At 58.5% G+C, this 17,841-nt stretch overlaps 1 protein-coding gene across 1 annotated transcript in view; it reads right to left on the reverse strand.

The window, feature by feature from the left end:
* The window catches only part of RBFOX3 (RNA binding fox-1 homolog 3), a 409,370-nt gene that overhangs the window by 296,600 nt on the left and 94,929 nt on the right, over positions 1–17,841 (reverse strand). Inside the window, exon 2 of the mRNA XM_041727166.1 lies at positions 13,271–13,418. The gene's annotated coding sequence lies outside the window, so the exon portion shown is untranslated. The remainder of the gene's footprint in view (positions 1–13,270; positions 13,419–17,841) is intronic.

The raw sequence follows: 17,841 nt of genomic DNA on the forward strand, positions 1-17,841 counted from the left end.
CAGGGCCTGCCTTCCGGGGCCCCTCCAACAGCTGGGCACCGGGCCCCGGGATGCGCTGGGCCCAAGGCCACGCTGTGTGTGACTCACCCCGACTCCTCCCGGGAGCCCAGGATGCTTCCCCCGTTTCCCAGGGGAAGGCTTGAGCCCCAGCCAGCAATCAAGGCCACAGGCGGTGAGTGGGAGGCCAGGGTGCAGCCCCCCCACCACGAGGCCGTCTGTCTGGTGTCCTCCAGCGAGCCCCTGTGCGGAGCCCCCTCTCCCCCTCATCCCCTTCCCTGTCACCTCTGTTGCCACCATCCTCCCTCTGGTCTTCCGAGCCGAGAACTGATCCACGGCACTGCGACCCTCCGCCGTGGCCTCCCAAGGCCGTCCCTTGCCGACGCGAAGCAGAGCTGACACTACGTGTCCCATCCCCACTCCCATTGTTCACACAGAACGCAGGGCCGCTAAGCAGAGAGAAAGCTCCATCCCGTCCTACACGGCGTGAACTATTTATAACCCCGAAAATGTCTGTATTGTTATTTTTCTTCCCCCCAGAAACAATCTCACGCCAGCCCAAGTACACGGCGGCGCCGAGGGCTGCAGGGCCGCGGGCCGGGGCGCTTCCTCCGGCCCTGCCCGGCGAGCAGATGGCTGCGTGGGCGTTAGGTACCAGCCTCCTGGCAATCCGAACATCTGTTCCCGTTAGAAAATGCTAATTGCCATCAATCAGGACAGCACCTACCCACATTTACATGCAAGCACACACGCAAAAAAAAAAAAAAATACATCTAAATTTCTCCATGCGCAGCACTCCTTGCATGTTAACTAGGCGGGTCTGGGCCTTCGCCACGCGAGGGGCCGCTGGGGTCCAGCCCTCATCGGGAGTTTCTGACCCGGACGCCCCCGCCTCTCCAGGACCGGCCCCTGGACCCACAGCAAGGAAAGAGGTTGGGGAATCCCTCAGTGGGTGGTGGGGCTCCAGCCCCCCTCGGCCTCTCGTCTGCCCGCACCAGGGGTGGACACTGGGTCGCTGGCTCTGCACAGCGAAGGTCAGGGACCCGAACAGAACGCCTGCAGAGACCGGACGTTCCCTTCAGCTCTCCTCCATCTGGCTGGGCCGGCGACCTCTCTCTGAGCAGAGAGGTTCTGGTTGTCTCCACATCTCTCAGAAACAACCCAGCCAAACCCTTCAGCCCAAAGGTGTGTCTGTTCCATTTCCAAACCTGAAGCGTGGTCCAGAAGTTTCCCTGCCCTAAGTGTGCTTGGGTGGAAATGCTCTGCAGCTCTGGTGTGTTGGAGCCCCCGGCGCAGGGACCATCAGGGGTCAGGCGGGACGGCACCCTGGTGGCCCTGGGTCCTGGGGCTCACTAGATCCTTGGAACACCATTCGGCTGACACATCATCATGCACTTCCCCAAACCTCAGTGATCGGGAACCGTCCTAGGAGATACGGTGGGTGGCGGGGAGGGGGACATGGAGAGGGTGGTCTGCAGCAATTCAAGGTACTGACAATGCACACAGGTGACCCTCCGCCAGCAATCTGAGGGCCCTCGGTGTTCCAGAAGGTGAGCTTGAAATATCAGCCTATATTATAATGACAAATGAGGATTTTCCTGAAAGTCCTTCCCACATGCCCCCACAAATACCCCAAAGAAAAGCTTGTGAATTTGCTCATTTTCCTCCTGGGGGCAGGTGCCATTGCCAGCCATTGCCACTATGGGGGGCCCAGGGACTGGCTTGAGGGGTCAGCTTGTCCAATTCACGGCCAATGAGTGAGGCCCAGGCTCCCTTCACCTGGGGATCGCCGCCACCAGGTGGGAAGGGCTCTGGCAGGTGGCATCACAACCTGCGTGGGCCACGTCCTGATGGTGTAGAAACAGGGTCTGTGGACTCTAGCCCACGGCTGCCTTCGCTCCATGTGAGACGTGTATATAAGATGCACGGGTGGTCTGCTGCGGGATGTGGTTAAGAGAGGCCGCGGGTCACTTCTGTCTCCATCCACTCTAGTTCCCCAAAGCAAGGTGTCTTTGTCAGGTGATGAGCAGCAGACAGCTAGGAGCCGGGCACGGGGAGGGAGGACAGGGAGGGGGAGAATGGAAATATTCACACGGTCTCGCCTCCAAATTTTGGTCCAATTTATTCTTTTTCTAAGAAGCCCACTGTGCTTGGTGCCTGGTAAAGGCAGGTGTGATGCTGGGGACATGGCCAATGACGCCCATGAAGCATGTTCCAGCTGGATACTGTGGCCAGCACTACCGTCCCTGCTCCCTGCCCTGCCCTGCCTGCCCAGGAAGGAAAGGCTTCGAAACCCCGCCAAGCAGCTTCTGCTCCTGACAGCTCCCCAAATGCAAGGGTGGGCAGCCATCCCTGCGCCCTGAATCACTCTCCCCCCGCCCGCCAGGCTCCATGGCTGGCGACCATCAGGGTCCAGTGGGACTTCATGTGGACCAGTTCCATGCCAGGCTCTGGAAGCCGGTACATCTGTACGCCGTGTTCTACTTTAAAGGGGCTCATCATTGTCTTTGCTCAGAGTTCACTGTTGCTCTCCACTAAGGTCTTGTAGATGCTCCTTGAACAAGGTCTCGCCTGGCTCTTCCCATGGAGTTCTCTGAGCTTCTGATTTCTGCTGCAGCCCTCTCCCCCCCCACGGGCTCAGGGACCAAGAAAGATTATTCTCCAACACAAGGGACCAGGCATCGTGTGGCCTCCCTCCCCAGCCCCAAAGCTTCCCTCACAGCACCCCTGGCAGCCCGCTTCCCTTCCCACTGGAGACACAGAACATCCCCCTGAGTACCTGTGGGAACCTGGAAACCTCAGCCCTGACCACACCCCAAATCTGGACCAAGCCCTACCCTCAGGAGCATCATGTAGCCCTGGAATTCGTGATCCCAACATATCACTGTGGACATTTGGGCCAAGTCATTCTCTAGTGGGGAGGGGGCTGTAGGAAAGGGCTCCAGACATGGCCAAGGACCCTTGGGGGTTACAGTCGCCCCCAGCTGAAACCCAGGCCTCTACCCAGAAAGCCTCATGGATGACAACCACAACCCGGGTGGTCAGCACTCACTCATGGAATGACCAAATGTCAGGGACACTGTGGAGGTGAGCCATCCTGCCTGGGAGGTTGGGGGGCCTAGGAAGCCCTTGTGGAGGCATGGCAGTTGCACTTGGCCTGGAGGGAGGAACTGGATGTTCACCAGTGGGAGGGGTGGGGAGGGGGAACAGGAGCCAACAGAGAGGCAACAATGTGGGCAGGGCAGGTTTGAGGGGGTAGGCTTGGAAGTCAGAGTCAGATGTCACAGGTCACACATCAGTCCTGACCATCACTCCAGAAGGCTCCTCTGGCATATTTCCACACCACTTCCACCTTCTGCCTGGCTTCCCTCCTTCCTCTTTTCCTCACAGAGCTTTCCTGCCTCATAGGTTTGCTGAGTCCTAGGAGCTGCCATAGGCCCCCGCTAAGCAAGGAAACAACCATGATAATTTGTCCTTACCACCCCAATAAGATCAAAAGAGGATAAAGTTTTCAAAATAAACTTTGCAATAATAATAACAAGCAATGAAAATAAACAATGACTTCAGAGTGAAAGAGAGGTGGGTGGATGGATGGGTGGGTAGGGTGAATGGATGCATGGGTGGATGGATGGATCGACAGATGAGTGGGGGATGGGTGGGGGTATGGATGGATGGGTGTGTGGGTGGATGGATGGGTGGAGAGATGGGTCGAGGGGGCTGGGTGGGTGGATAAATGCACGGGTGGGTGGATGGACACATGGGTGGGTGGATGGATTGCATGGGTGGGTGGATGGATCGATAGATGAGTGAGGGATGGGTGGGGGGATGGATGGATGGGTGTGTGGGTGGATGGGTAGGTGGATGGATGGGTGGGTGGATAGATGGGTGGATAAATGCACAGGTGGGTGGATGGATGCATGGGTGGATGGATGGATCGATAGATGAGCAGGGGGATGGACTGATGGGTGTGTGGGTGGATGGGTGGGTGGATGGATGGGATGGATCAATGGGTGGATAGATGAGTGGGGGATAGGTGGTGGGGATGGATGGATGGATGGATGGATGGGTTGATGGAGAGATGGGTGGAGGGATGGGTGGGTGGATGGGTGGGTGGGTAGGTGGGTAGATGGATGGGTGGATGGATGGTGGACAGATACATACACACATACATAGATGGACAAATGGATGAAGATGTATGGATAAGTACTCCGTAAACACTGCTCAGTATTCGCTGCACCCACCCTCTTGGACAGGGTCTGCCATGGAGGAAGGGTGTGTGGACACAGGTCTGCTATCACAGCCACCACGTGATGATCCCTCCATCACACCTACGGGGCCGTATGTGACCCATGATTCAACTGTTTTCAGAATTAAGGGAGAGTATTTCGAGAGAGGCAATGAAAACACGGTCTAGAATGTTGTATCAAAGACATTCTGTGGAAAGCCTTTCATGGAAACCTACTGCGTGCAGAGCTGTGGGAGGAACAAAGCAACAGCAGGGACAGCATCAGGGGACAGGAAACAGAGGGTGGGGTCTGGGCCATGCCAGATTGGCATCCAACCCAAGAAGTCACTGCCCCAAACCTGGGACAATCGGCATCTCTGCTGGGACCCTGCAGAGAAAATGAGGAAAAACCACAGTGGCCATGCTGTTTTCGGGGAGGGGAGTGTCATCCTTAAAAAAAAAAAAAAAATTCATTGTATTTTTAAATAATTTAAGACTCACAAGAAGTGGTGAAAGCAGTACACAAAATTCCCTTCTGTTATGGGCCGAATTGTGTGTCCTCAAAATTTGTATGTTAAAGTTCTTAACCCCTAGTATTTCCTCAGAATGTGACCATATCCGGAGACGGGGCCTTTAAAGAAGTCATTACATTAAAATGAGGTCACGGGATGGTCCCTAATCCATCCATGGCTGGTGTTCTTGTGGAGGAGGGGGTGAGGACACGCACATGCCCAGAGGGGTGACCCTGTGAGTACACGGGGGGGCGGGGGGCAGAAGGTGGCAAGCCCGGGACAGGGCCTCGGAAGGGACCGCCCCCACTGTGGGCCACCTTGACCTGGGCCACCTAGCCTGCAGCACTTTGAGACGGTACACCTGTTCACCAGCCCGTCTGTGGCCCCAGTCACGGCAGCCTGAGCACAGGAGTGCCCCTCGCACAGCCGACGTCGCCACGGCACCTCCTCAAAGCAGCAGCCCACTCTGGGCGTGCCAGCCCACCACACAGCTTATTCGAGCTTCCCTGGTTTTGAGATGGGACCTGTGTGCACTCTCTCTCTCTCGTCAGCGGGCTCATTTCATTCCCAAATCACTGGAAATACACGCTGGACGTAAGCAATATATATATATATTCTCTACAAAAAAGAGATTACTGGAAAAACAGAATAAAAAAGAGACAACTTTTTTATTCCAACTGCTCATTAGTAGATCCATGAGATATAAAGTTACCCTCACAGATGACTCTCACCGCTTACCACACTCCCCACCACCGTGTCCACACTCATCTTTTGGGGACCAGTGGGCCCAGCTCAGGGGTGGGCTCCGTCCACACGCGTCACTTTGAGTAGCTCCACGGTGGATCGCTGGAGCTGCGTGACCCAAGCCAGTGCCGTCCCCAGAGCCACTGCGGGATGACTCCAGCTCTCGATGGCCCCATGCTAATCCTTCATCTGTGGCTCTGTTTCCTCGTGGGACCCAGCGCACAGGGTTGTCGTGAGGATTCCCAGGAATGACACGTGTCAACCTGGCAACGGCGACCTCGGAGAGACAGCCTGAGTGTACATGTCGCTGCAGGACGTCCGCCTGACCCGTCTCCATGCCTTCCAGACCACGATAGGGACCCCCAGGCCCATGGGTGCCCCCTGCCATGTGAAACGGGTTTCTGTGAGCTGATCGTTGTTGATTTGGGTGCTTGGGGTTATCTCCTGATGCCTTCTAGGCCCTTCCATAATGCTGACATCCTAATTAACCCCCACTGGTCGTGGCGGGCAGCCACACCCCACGAGCCTCCTGTCGCTCCAGCCGTTACTCAGCAACACTCCACTCAGTGACACAAGGTCACTCAAAACACCACCTGTCCAAGCTCCACCTTCTCTCCCACCCCAAATAAGCAGAGAAAAATGACCCTGGCCTGTTTTCCCTCTCACACACGCGCGTACACAGAACTAAAGCCAGGCTTGTCCTGACCTCTCCTCCTAAATTAATTTTTCTTCCTCAGACATTTGCTGACACTCCTTTTCTGTTCTTTGCCCCCACAGAACACAGAAGTCTTTGAAAGCACCAGGCCTGGGAATACCTAATGTGTCCTTGTAAATTGGATAAAAAAAGAATTTTCTCCCAATCCATAAAAATCCTTGCTTCGCCTGTTTGCCCTTTAAGTGAAGCTCACTGCCAGCCCGCGTGTTGATGCAGAAGAAGGAAGTGAGGATCACCCGGAACTGGGTGGGTGCCGGTCGGGCAGTGGGGTCAGCAGGAGCAGTGTCACCCTCTGGGGTGAGGCCGACCCACAAACCCTCAGGGCCCCTGGACAATGACCCCGTTTGAAGCTAGAATCCACCCATGTGGAGCCCTAGGGTGCCTCCCCAGGGACATCTTGAAGCCACACACTCCACGCAGCGACTCAGTGTGACGGGGACCCTTCAGGTTCCGTGGGCACTCGTGTGTCAACCAGCGTCCTGAAGCGCGACGATCGCCCCCCCCCCCCATGCACCTGTTCATGATGACAACCAATTTCCAGCTCATCCTGAGGACATGGTCCTTCCCCTGATGCTCACCTTCCCACAGGGAGGCAGATGGGGAACCAAGTTTTCCCAGAAGGCCACCTCGCCCCCACGTGACTTCCGCGTCGTCCAGCTTGTCCCTGGGCTCTGTTTCCTGCCTGTGTCCTTCCTTGTCCCCAGGGCCGTTCCCCAACTGCAGCCCAACTGCACACCTGGCGCCCCTGCCTCCCAGGCCTCCTCCCTCGCCTCCTCCACCTCGGCTCCGACCTCTCCTCCTCCAGGGAGACCCTCATGCCCCACACGTGCACCCGACTGTTCGTTTTCAGGCCTGCATGTGGGGCCCGGATATTTCATCCCCAGTGTGCTCTCAAGACCCATCTCAGCCGTGGGATGGTGGGAAGTGGGTGAAGCAGAGCAAACCCGGGGACACGAGAAAGAATCTCAGCCGACGACCGGGTGCCATCACCTCCCGCTCTGGGTTCCTGCAGGACCTGTGACCTCAGGGACGGTTTTATCAAGAAGTGCAGTCTTTCGGTTCACGGTCGTTCTGGCCTTCGCTGCCCGATGGGCCTACAGGCATGTTCTCGTCGTTGTCTTAAAAAAGACTGGTGAGCATCCTTGTGAAATCCGTGGGGGCAGGGGCAGCGGGGGGACTCGTAGAGGTCAGTGCCTGGGCTCACCTTCCTCCCCGCAGTCGTGGAAGATACGGTGGGTAGAAGTACATCCCCTGAAGGCGGCTGCTGGACACCTGACCCCCAGACCCTGTGACTGTAATATTATTTGGACTTGGGGTCTTTGCAGGTATCATCAAGGATTAAGAGGAGATCCTCCTGGAATGGGGTGGCCCTAATGCAATGGTTGGCGTCCTTCTAGGATGAGGGAAATGTGGAACACACGCAGAGGACATCACCAAGTGAAGGCACAGGGACAGACAGACAGCGGAGAGGCCATGTGATGACAGAGGCAGGGAATGCCCCGACGGGCTTACAAGGATGGCTGGCAGCCAGCGGGATCCGGGAGTGGGGGCGCGGCCCGGGGACACCTTGGTTCCCAGCATCCAGGCCCCGGGACTGAGGGACTGGCTTCTGCCAAGCTCCTGGGTGGGGTGGCCCCAGGGCACGCGTGGGGCATCTAAATCGGAGCACCACCTCCAGCCGCTGAGGCCCGGGACCAGACGGGGGACAGGGACCAGGCCAGCTCCCGTGAGATGGCTGTTGCCGCCACACTCAGGTCTCATGATTCCCATCTGGGGAGCAGCCAGCAGAGCCTGCCTTCCAGCACCAGCACGAGGCTGCATCTGGAAACTTCTCACCTTTAATTGTTCTAAATGCTTCAACACCCTGAGTGACTAATGGGCTGTAATTGGACAGCTCTGCGGAGGGGGCTGCGCCCACCACCCCTCCCCAACCCGCCAGCCCCAGGGCTGCCCACTCCCCTCCCCCAGCTCAAAAGTCAGGAAAAAAAAAAAAAACAGCAGCCTGTTCTATTTTTTACAAGTGTCTCACTGGTGCGACAGCAGTTTCATCCTTCTACCAACAAACACGGGGCAAAGAAAAGGATAGCAGGGAAGCCAGAGCAGACGGGATCAAACATCCCCACCGCCTCCCGGGCTGGTGACAGCTGCCCGGGACACACAGGAGGGCCCCCAGGGGCAATGCCACACTGGTCAATTCGCTGGATGCTAAGGATTGCCGGGGAGGTTCCAGGCCTACCTCGCACCCCCACCCCCAGGAAGGGCGGGGGGGGGGCCCTGTCCTCCTCCCTCCCCTCCTCAAGGGCACATCCCCAGAACGAGCTCCAGCAGCAAGAGCTCAGAAGCAAGGATGAAAGCTGATCTCAACGCCCTTCCTGAATCCTCCTTTCCAAAACCATTTAGCAATAGAAGAGGGACCACGGCTATTCCCAGACGGAGCCATGTTTCCCAAAGACTGGCTCAAGCTAAAGTCTTCCAACGAAACTACCGGGTTCGGGGGAAGTGAGATGCCCGCGTGAGAAGGCAGAGGCCCCAGCAGCATCCTGCAGGTGGTCTTCCCTGCCTCACCGGCAGCAACCAGGACTTCCTCATGCGTGGCAGGGATGTATTAACTGCAAGTGTCAGAAAAACATCCCATTAGCTTCTGGTGTAACTAGATAAAGCCGTGCTCTCCCTCTCCCCACCACGGGGGAGACGTTTACCTCGATGCTCTAGAAAGCTCTGTGTGCATTAATATTGCTGATGCGGGCAGCCTTTGCTTCGCCGGGGCCCCCCGAGGATGCCCTGTGATGGATTCCAGTTTAACAGCTTTTAAAAACAAGCAGACAAGAGACGGGGCGTGATGGATGGCGCGGGAAGCGCGCTCATTCGGGGATGATTTATGGGAAGTTGCATGTGGCAGCTCAGGGGTCCGTCCCCGGGCGGGGTGGGGGGAGGGTAGACAGATGGGTTCCTGTGTTGAAGCGGGGACAACGCCCGACGTGTGCCGGCTGCGCAGTTACAACGTTCTCACTGTCTGCCCCAACGCCAGAGTGTGGCAGCCCCTGCTTTTGGGCGCACACATGTCCCCGGACGTGGTCATTTTTAAGACGAGCTTGTGGCCCAGCCCAAAGCCAGTCTTGAGCAGAAGGCTGAACTCCGGCTGCACTTCCTCCTCCCCTGCAGGCTTCAGGAGCACCCTCTGAGGTGCAGGAGGTCAGAGCAGAAGACCTTGTGTGTCTCTCAGCTCCAGGACAAAGGTGCCTCCCCCCCCCCCGTCCCAGAAACACCTAGAGAAGGAACACCCGGCGGTACCCTCTGCTTCATCTAGTGACCCTGACACACAGCTCAGTGGTTCGGTGGCTTGGGAGGACTCAGGCAGTCAGGTGAGAATGGCAAGGGGGAGGGAGGGGACGGGGAGGGGCTGGGGCCAAAGAGCCAAGACGCCCACCATGAGTTTTTTCAGGGAACCAAGCGAGTGTCCCTCCCTAGCGACCTGCACCGCAGCACTGATCCGTCCCAGGCCTCCATCACCACACCAAGAGACAAATCTCATTTTGTAGCAGATTAATTTCCGTCCATGTTTTTATTAGGGACTCAGAGTTTACTATACAGTAAAATCCAAATTGAATCCATATTTAAAGGATAAGCCTTAAAATGGGATGTGATTTATGGGACTCTTTCCAAGGCCGAGGAGGGGAGCGCCCCCAGGCCCCCAGGCCCCCAGCGAGGACGATTCCGCAGCGACCCGACTGGACCGGGGGCTACGCTGAACGGTCTGCATGCCCAAGGGGGTGGGACAGCCCCGCTCACCGGAGCAGAAGCTCCAGCAGGTGCTCGCCTGCGCTGACCTTGCCCGTGGCTGACCCCGAAGCGCCCTGAGGAGGCACCTGCCCGGTGACACGCCACCACCACAAAAGGTGTGCAGGAGCACCTCACAGCCTGGCTCTCTCCCTGGCTTCGCACCCCCCTCCCGACCCCCATCCCTGGCCGGCTCTCCTCCTGCCAGCAGAGGCCCAGGTGCGCTCCACCCGGGAAGATGATGAAATCCCGGGGGAGGGCCCTCCGCAGGGGGAGCGACTGGCTTGTCTGCTCCTCTCCCTTCCTTTCCAGACATCAGAGCCGGATGCACTGGGGCGCCCAAGGGTGGGTCTGGCTCCCTCTGGAGCCCCTGTCTGGGTCCCCTGGAGAAGAGTGGGGGGCACCACCGCCACTGCCGCCAGGTGGGAGGGTATCTGCAGGCCCCAGGAGCTGGCACGCCCGACCACCGCTCAGGGTGCCTGGCCTCCCTCTTCCCCAGACCCACCACCTGCCCGAAGTGGATTGAAAGGCAAAATACAGCCCTGAGTCCTCTGCAGGCTTCAAACTGCTCAGCACAACTGGGACACCAGAGTCTTCCCCTGGTGCCTTCTCTCCCACCCTGACTTCCCCCCCCCCCGCCCTCCCCCCTGCCCCAGGGAGGAAGGAAACACAAACAACCTCTGCCCACTGCACAATTTCGGAGGGAGCCTTTGTTCAACCAACGAGGGGCTGGAAGGAGAGAAGCAGCTGCAGGTGGAAAGCAACTTGCACAGGCCCCACTGAGCGCCGAATTCCCAGGACTGCCATCACCCACCAGCCAGTCTGGTGCTTCTGGCTCCGACAACCCCAAAAACTGACCTTTTCACCTGAGGCCCTGCAACCTCCTTCAGAGGAAAAGCCTCTTCCAAGGGTCACCTGCCCACAGGATGTCGGCGCTCTGCTACCTCCAGGGACAGCACCACATATGCTTGCTTAGAACCAGGGTCCTGAGATTTCAGGGACAGGGCATGACCGCAGGGTGGCCTGGCCCGCACGGAGGTCAGCCCCAAGCCATGCGTGCCCTCTACGGGGACCCGCAGCACTGAAGGATTTAGAAGGTCCCGAGGGATGGAGACCTTCCAAACCATCACAGGGCCTGGCTCCCCTGTCCCTGTCCCGGTGTCTGACCTTCCTCTGCAGGCTCTCTAAGGGAACCCCAAGGTTCAGCAGTGGAATAGCAGTCATTTCAGCGTAGCAGGGCAGTTGTTTGAAATCCTCACCTCAAACACATTCACAGACCCACGCTTCTCGTTCTGGGGCCGTGGCACACCCACCACTCCCGGGGACAAGCTCCAGCCTCCCTGAGGTGCCCTGCTTACGCTCGGACTTCCCTCCCCATCTATTCTCCACACAGAAGGCAACGTCATCCACATCCAACTCAAATCTGGTGATCCAATCCCTTCTGTAGCTCCTACCATCTTTAAGACAAAAACCCCAAATCCTTATTCTTGACCTAAAAACTTCTGAATTTAGGTGCTACACTTTCTACCCTGCTCCCCAACTTGGCCCTGGCAGGCCAGTCTTCTTTGCTACTTCTCCAGCATGCCTCAGGGCCTTTGCACTAGCCAGACCCTCTGCCTGAACCACTCTCCGCAGGGCTCAGCTGGTTGCCACCCTTGCTCCCCTCAGCCTGTGCCCCGAGCAGTAGCCTCCGGGTCCTGCCCAGGACTGTCCCGGGGAACAGCAGCCTCCGCCACCCTCGATTGCCCTTGACCACCTTTCTTCAGAGCCTCAGCACTACCCGACACTACTCTACAGGTGCGTTCGTCCCACTAGCACGTGAATGGCAAGGGCTTGGCTTTGTGTCCACTGGGTCTCCCGCCTGCACCACAGGCTCAGTGCATCGGGGGCGCTCGAGGACGGCTGAATGCCAGCATGCAGCCCAGTCAGTGCACATCCACCCACCACAAGAAGCAGGCCCTTAACACCCCGAGGCAGGGAGCCCACTTCCGTCAGGAAAAGGAAGTAAGCAGTGCATCCCCGGAGATGCCCCAGGCCTGGCAGAGAACCTCACTCTGTGCACTTGAAAGCAGGTACCTTTTGAGGGGTACTGGAGGGACCGGCCTGTGTCCTTGTCTCCTTGCCCAGAACTCTTATTAGCATCATTTGCTCCGCCCAGGGCAGGATCAGCACACGGTGGACTGCGGTGCGCGGGGTTCAAGTCCTTCTTGCCCTGCCTCGGGTGAGCCCGACCCTCCGGTTTTCTGCAGCTTCTCTGCAGGGAGCGGGGCTGCACCGAGCTTCCTGGTGATGGGGTTCAGAACGTGTCTGGGTTTTGTCCCTGGTTCCAGGGAGGTAACCTCTAAAACCTCTGGAATTCCTGAGGGATGGGACTGTGGTCTGTTATTCCCAGGCCTGGCTTCCTGCTGACTGGGTGGCTCAGGGCGGGTCTGCAGACAGAGAGGCACCTATGGGAGAGCTGGTGCTTTGCCTTCCCCCGCAGTGGGGAGAGAGCGGGGCAGGAGCCACGGTCCAGCCTCGTGGCTGATGACATAACAGGACTCCAGTAAAACTCCGGACGTCCGAAGCTCAGGGAGCTTTGTGACGGGTGAACGCGTGGATGTGCTGGGAGAGTGACCTGTCCTATCCCTACAGGGCGAGGGCAGACCTTGTCCCCGTGTGTCCTTCATCATAAAAATGTAGCCGTCGATATGGCTCTTAAGTTCAAAGTCATTCTAGCAAATTATCAAAACTGAAGGTCATGGGGATTTGTAGCTGGTAGGTCAGAAGTGCAAGTGGCTCCCAAGGCTTGTGGCTAGTGTCTGAAGTGGGGCGGCCCTAAGGGCGACAGGCCCCGAGCCTATAGGGGTCTGCTGCTAACCCGCTGACCCCGGGGGCTTCCTGCCACAGGTGAAGTGGAATGGAGCAAGCATGCGGCCTGCTGGAGGCATAAGAGCCACTCGCTGGGCTGCAGGGAGATCTGGGCAGGGGAAGGTCAGACCCGGCCTCTGCAGCATTCTGTGCTGACACCACACAGCAGACGTGACACCCTGTCCCCCTGCCTTCCCAGGGGACAACTCTGCAGCCAGGCTGAGGGATTTCACAGAGAGCAGGCCCTCCTTACAGATTCAGGCCAGCACCCACCCCGGAGGGCCTGCCGACGCTCCCCATCCTGCCCCTGAGCCCACAAAAGACACAGACGGCGGTCCTCACACCACAGCAAGCAGGACGTCCCCACCCTGCCATTCCCTCGTGGGAATAAAACATTTTTCCATCGCAAACGCAGACTCTGAGGACTGTCCTGGCCGGCAGCGGCCTTACCTGGTAGTGGTGGATGAGGCCTGCTTCACTGCAGCAGGGAGGCCTCCCACGGGGTTCTTTCTGGAACTTTCTCGGGTGGAAATTTGCTGAGAAATAGTGAGAATCAGCAGGAAAAGCTTCAGGTTCTCAGGGACCTGAGATTCTCAACCTGAGGGAAAAGAAAAGAAAAAGATGTAAACGCCTTTGAAGCAAGCAATCTCTTTTTGATATAAAACAAACATGGGTGTGAGTAACCTAGAGGTCACTGGTGGCCACCAGGGATCACACCCCAGGGGAAGGAGCAGAGCCTGCTGGGAAACAGAGCATTAGGATCCTGACGTGCCAAGGGGCAGGTGGGCTCCCCCAACCCCTGCCGCGCGGTCAGCCCTCCCACCTCCCACCGTGGTGCCCCCACCAGCTGTCCTTGGACCCCCCCTCCCCCATGCTGGCCACACCCAGTCTGGTCGCGCTCCCGCTCAGGACTCCCCACAGCCACCATTCCCAAAACTCCCTAGTCTCTCTCTCTCTCTCTCTCTCTCTTTTTTTTTTAAAGATTTTATTTATTCGTGAGAGACACAGGGAGAGACAAAGGCAGAGACACAGGCAGAGGGAGAAGCAGGCTCCCTGCAGGGAGCCTGATGCGGGACTCGATCCCAGGACCCCGGGATCACACCCTGAGCCAAAGGCAGATGCTCAACCCCTGAGCTACCCAGGTGCCCCCTGGTCCCTCTCTTTTTAAGAGATTCTCTGGGTGAGGTCACTCTCCTAACATCTCCCTCCAGCGGCGTCCTATGTCCCCGGGAGAAAACACCCAGGGTTGCAACAGTGGCCTGCGAGCCAAGTGAAACCAGGTTTGGTGACTCCGACGCTTACACGATTTGGGGGGGGGGGGGGTGGCTAAGATTACAAAGGCAAAAATCAGCTGCAGGGTCTTGCTTCAGCTGTGGGCTCAGTGCTTCCTGGTCAATCCTCCTCTGCCCACGGGACCCTGAGCAGCCCCCGGGCCTCCAGGCCGTCCCCCCCCACACACGCACATGGGCCTCCCCCTGCACTACACCTTTGTGTCTGTGTTGCTCGGGACCCTCCTCCCTGCACAACTGCCTGGCTTCTCCCTCCCTCCCTGGGGACTCTGTTACACGGCACCCTTCCAGTGGCCAACCTGGAGCCGAACACCCTTCCAATCACAGCGGCTGCCCCTTGGCATCCCCTCCTCCTCCTCTGCCCCATGAATCTCCCTGGGGCTGATCACATCTGCTACCACACAGACGCCTGAGGGCAGACACATGGGTCTGTCTTACTCAATACCCGTCCCCAGCGCCTAGACGGTGCCTGGCACACAGCTGGTGCTCCCTCGGTGTTTATCCAGTGAAGGAATGAAGGAACTGTCCCCTATGCACACATCAGGCCTCCGTAGGACACTATCCTACAGTCCCTGGAGTCAGGATTCCCAGGGAACACAAGGCCACAGGTTGCTGCTGTTTGGAGTCAGGGTTGGGGGGGGGGGGGCACCTGGGCCTTGTCAGGCCTTTCTTTGCTTAATTCACACCAATCTGTGTGCACGCCAACAGGCAGGTAGGACCCCAAGACCATTCAGGGCATCCTCTCTGGCCAGCCCCCCAAGACCGGCTCCAGGGCAGGGTCCAAGGCGGGTTGGCTGAGGAGTGGTCCCCCCAGCCCACCTCCATGGAAAGGCTCCCACTGGCACATCCCCAGAAATCCCACAATGGAGCTTTAAAAAAGGAAAAAAGGAAAAAGACTACCAGTTTGTTTCTTTTCCTAAAATCCAGTTACTTAAAGAACCACCCACATCCCAAATGGCAGGGCCAACCTCACAGGGCGCCGCCACCCGCACAGAAATGCCCGGGCACCACGGGCCTTTTCAGTGACCATCCGTGCCATGCGCAGCACCAGGAGCCGGGCACCGAGAGGATGGGAAGCCGCACTGAGCGCCATGAGGCCCCTTGTTGATGGGAAAAGCAAATGTGTGATCTGTTCCTAGGTCGGTGCTAACGGCCGTGGGAGAAATGGCTGGGGGAGGCGCCCAGGTGGAGGAAAGAGGAGCCCCCGTAGGGGCGGTTCCAGGTGGTGACCGAGCTGATGGGCAGAGGGCAGGTAGGTGGGCACTCGCAGAGCCAAATGCCTGCTCCTCGGCAGCCAGCACAAGAGGCAGGGGCTGGAACTCATTCTGCACCAGACCCCCTGGAAACAGGAGCAAGGTGGACGGGCAGACAGTACCCCTGTACCCAAACCCAAGGAGGAAGGTGACCAGGGACAAGGAGTAAAGACAGGGCGGGGAGAAGGGCCAGGAACCCAGAGAGCCCCCAGATCCTGCAGGGTGACGCCGTCACACCCCACCCCCCCACACTCCCATGCTGGGCGCCCGGCACCCCGGCTCTGCACAGCCTCCCCAGGAGCGGTGCAGACCCCCACAAGAGAGGTTATTTTCACTTTGCTGCGCGGTGCACAGCCACGGCGCTCACTTGGATGGGGGAGCGTGGGCCGTGGGGTCCCTGGGAGCAGATCGAGGCAGGGATGAGCAGCCCTGTGCTCCCCCCCCAATCCCGGGCGAGCTGCCCTGCCCTGCCAGGCCTTGGGGCGCCCGGGTGAGAGCCAGCCTCACCCCTGACCGGCTGCCCTTTATCGCCTTAAATGAGAGGTCATGTCCCAGCTTGGCCGGGAGTGCAAGCGCACGTTCGCTCCTACTCTGCAGGAGGAAACACCAGCCACCACCCACAGGGCAGAACCGGGGCCCCTGCCCAGGGGTTTTCTGGGACACAGGACTCACCCCAGTGCGGCCTGGCCCCCAGCTGCCCCGGGGAGGGGCTGGTCCCACCTCCTTCTTCACAGAATAGTAAAGGTAAGCGGCAAAAGGCCAAGCAAGTAAGTAGCCATGGCGACTCTCAAGGCCCCAGGGCTGGCTCCGGGAAAAGGGAGAAGAAAAGAGCAGAAACCCCGTGATGCCCGCAGCACAGGCTGCCGACCTGCCCAGCTGAGGCCCAGGGTCAAGGCCATGACCTGCTGTCCCAAATCCAGCAGGGGAGGGAGCTGCGTCCCCTCCCACACACCTCCCCCCTGCTGGGAATCACATTCACTGGGCATCCCCCCACCCCCCAACACACACACACCAAGCACGGTGCTGCGGTCCCAGCCTCTGCCAGTGCCCAGCCCAGGGCCAGAGGCAGGCAGGGAGCCTCCAAAGACTGGCATCTACGTCCACGTCCTTCCTGCTGCAGGGGGTGGGGACCCCCACACTGAGGAAGCCCAGGGCCAGCGGACACAAGGGTTCGCTGGCGGCCAGGACCCTCCCCTGACCGCTCAACCTGCTTCTTCAGGATCCAACCCCCTGGCTTTAGTTGGGGGACCCCTCAAAATAATCTGCAGGTGGGCAGAGGCTTCAGTTTCCCAGGAAGGCTGGACATAGGTGGTGGCGGCCCCAGGAGGATGAAGGACATGCTCCCAGGGAAGGCCTACCACGGGCAAGGGCAGGGAGCGGGCTGGGAGGGGCCAGTCTCAGGGCAGGTCTCTCCAGCCCATTCTCACCCCTCCTCCCATCCCAGCTGCCAGTTCAAGTCTCCAAGGCCCATGGCAGCCACGGAGCCGGCCCAGCTCCCTGCTTTGTTCCCAAGGGGGCAGAAGGCCTCCTGTTGAGATTCCTGCCATTAGGGAGAGAAGATGGAAACATAAACACTGGGACTTCTAGAAAGTATCTTCAGCAAAAAAGTCATTAATAATAATAAGCCAACACACAAATAGGCCCCGGGTCCAGCAGAGGTTCCTGCTACAATAGACCTGTGTGACGGGAAGGTCCTCTGGCTGCCCGCTAACTCCAGCCCCGAGGGGGACTGGACTGAGAATCGGCCCCTTCATTCTTCCCTAAGGACCCCTGTCCTCTGCCCACCACAGGGCTCGGAGTGGGAGGGCAGGGGACCTCAGGAGGAGGAGAACTTGGCCAAATCATCATCATCATCATCACCATCATCATCATCATCACCACCATCATCACCGTCATCACCATCATCATCACCTTCACCATCATCACCACCATCATCACCACCATCATCACCACCATCATCACCACCATCATCATCATCATCATCACCATCATCAAACCAGGACAAAGCTTATCCCATGAGGGCAGACCCAGGCTGGTCCCTCTCAGCACCGTGCCCCCTGCCCCTGGCCAGGGCTGGCATACAGCAGGTGCTCAGCAGCACCCGCTCAACGAACAAGGGAAGGAAGGACAAGCCAAGTGTAGGTGAGCCCTGCACAGGTGAAGAACGTTTCCTAGGTGACCTGACAGGTACTGAGTGGCCATAACCCCCACTCATGTGGGTCTGCTGATGCCCAGAGGTGGGGGGGAGGCCAAATACTGTCGCGTCCCCCAGGTGAACACCTGAGCCTGCCAGACGCCCACATGCACGGCTTCCGGGTGGAGAGGGGCCCCGGCCACAAAGCGCCCACTCTGGCTTGTTTTCCACATCTCTGAAGAGAAAGGCACACCTGGACCTGAGGACACCTGGGCAGGCCAGGGATGGCAATCGTCCCTTCCAAGCAGGGTCATCTGAGGAAGTGGCTTCATGTACAGGATGCAA

Source organism: Vulpes lagopus, chromosome 12, assembly GCF_018345385.1.
Source record: "Vulpes lagopus strain Blue_001 chromosome 12, ASM1834538v1, whole genome shotgun sequence".
NCBI lineage: Eukaryota > Metazoa > Chordata > Mammalia > Carnivora > Canidae > Vulpes > Vulpes lagopus.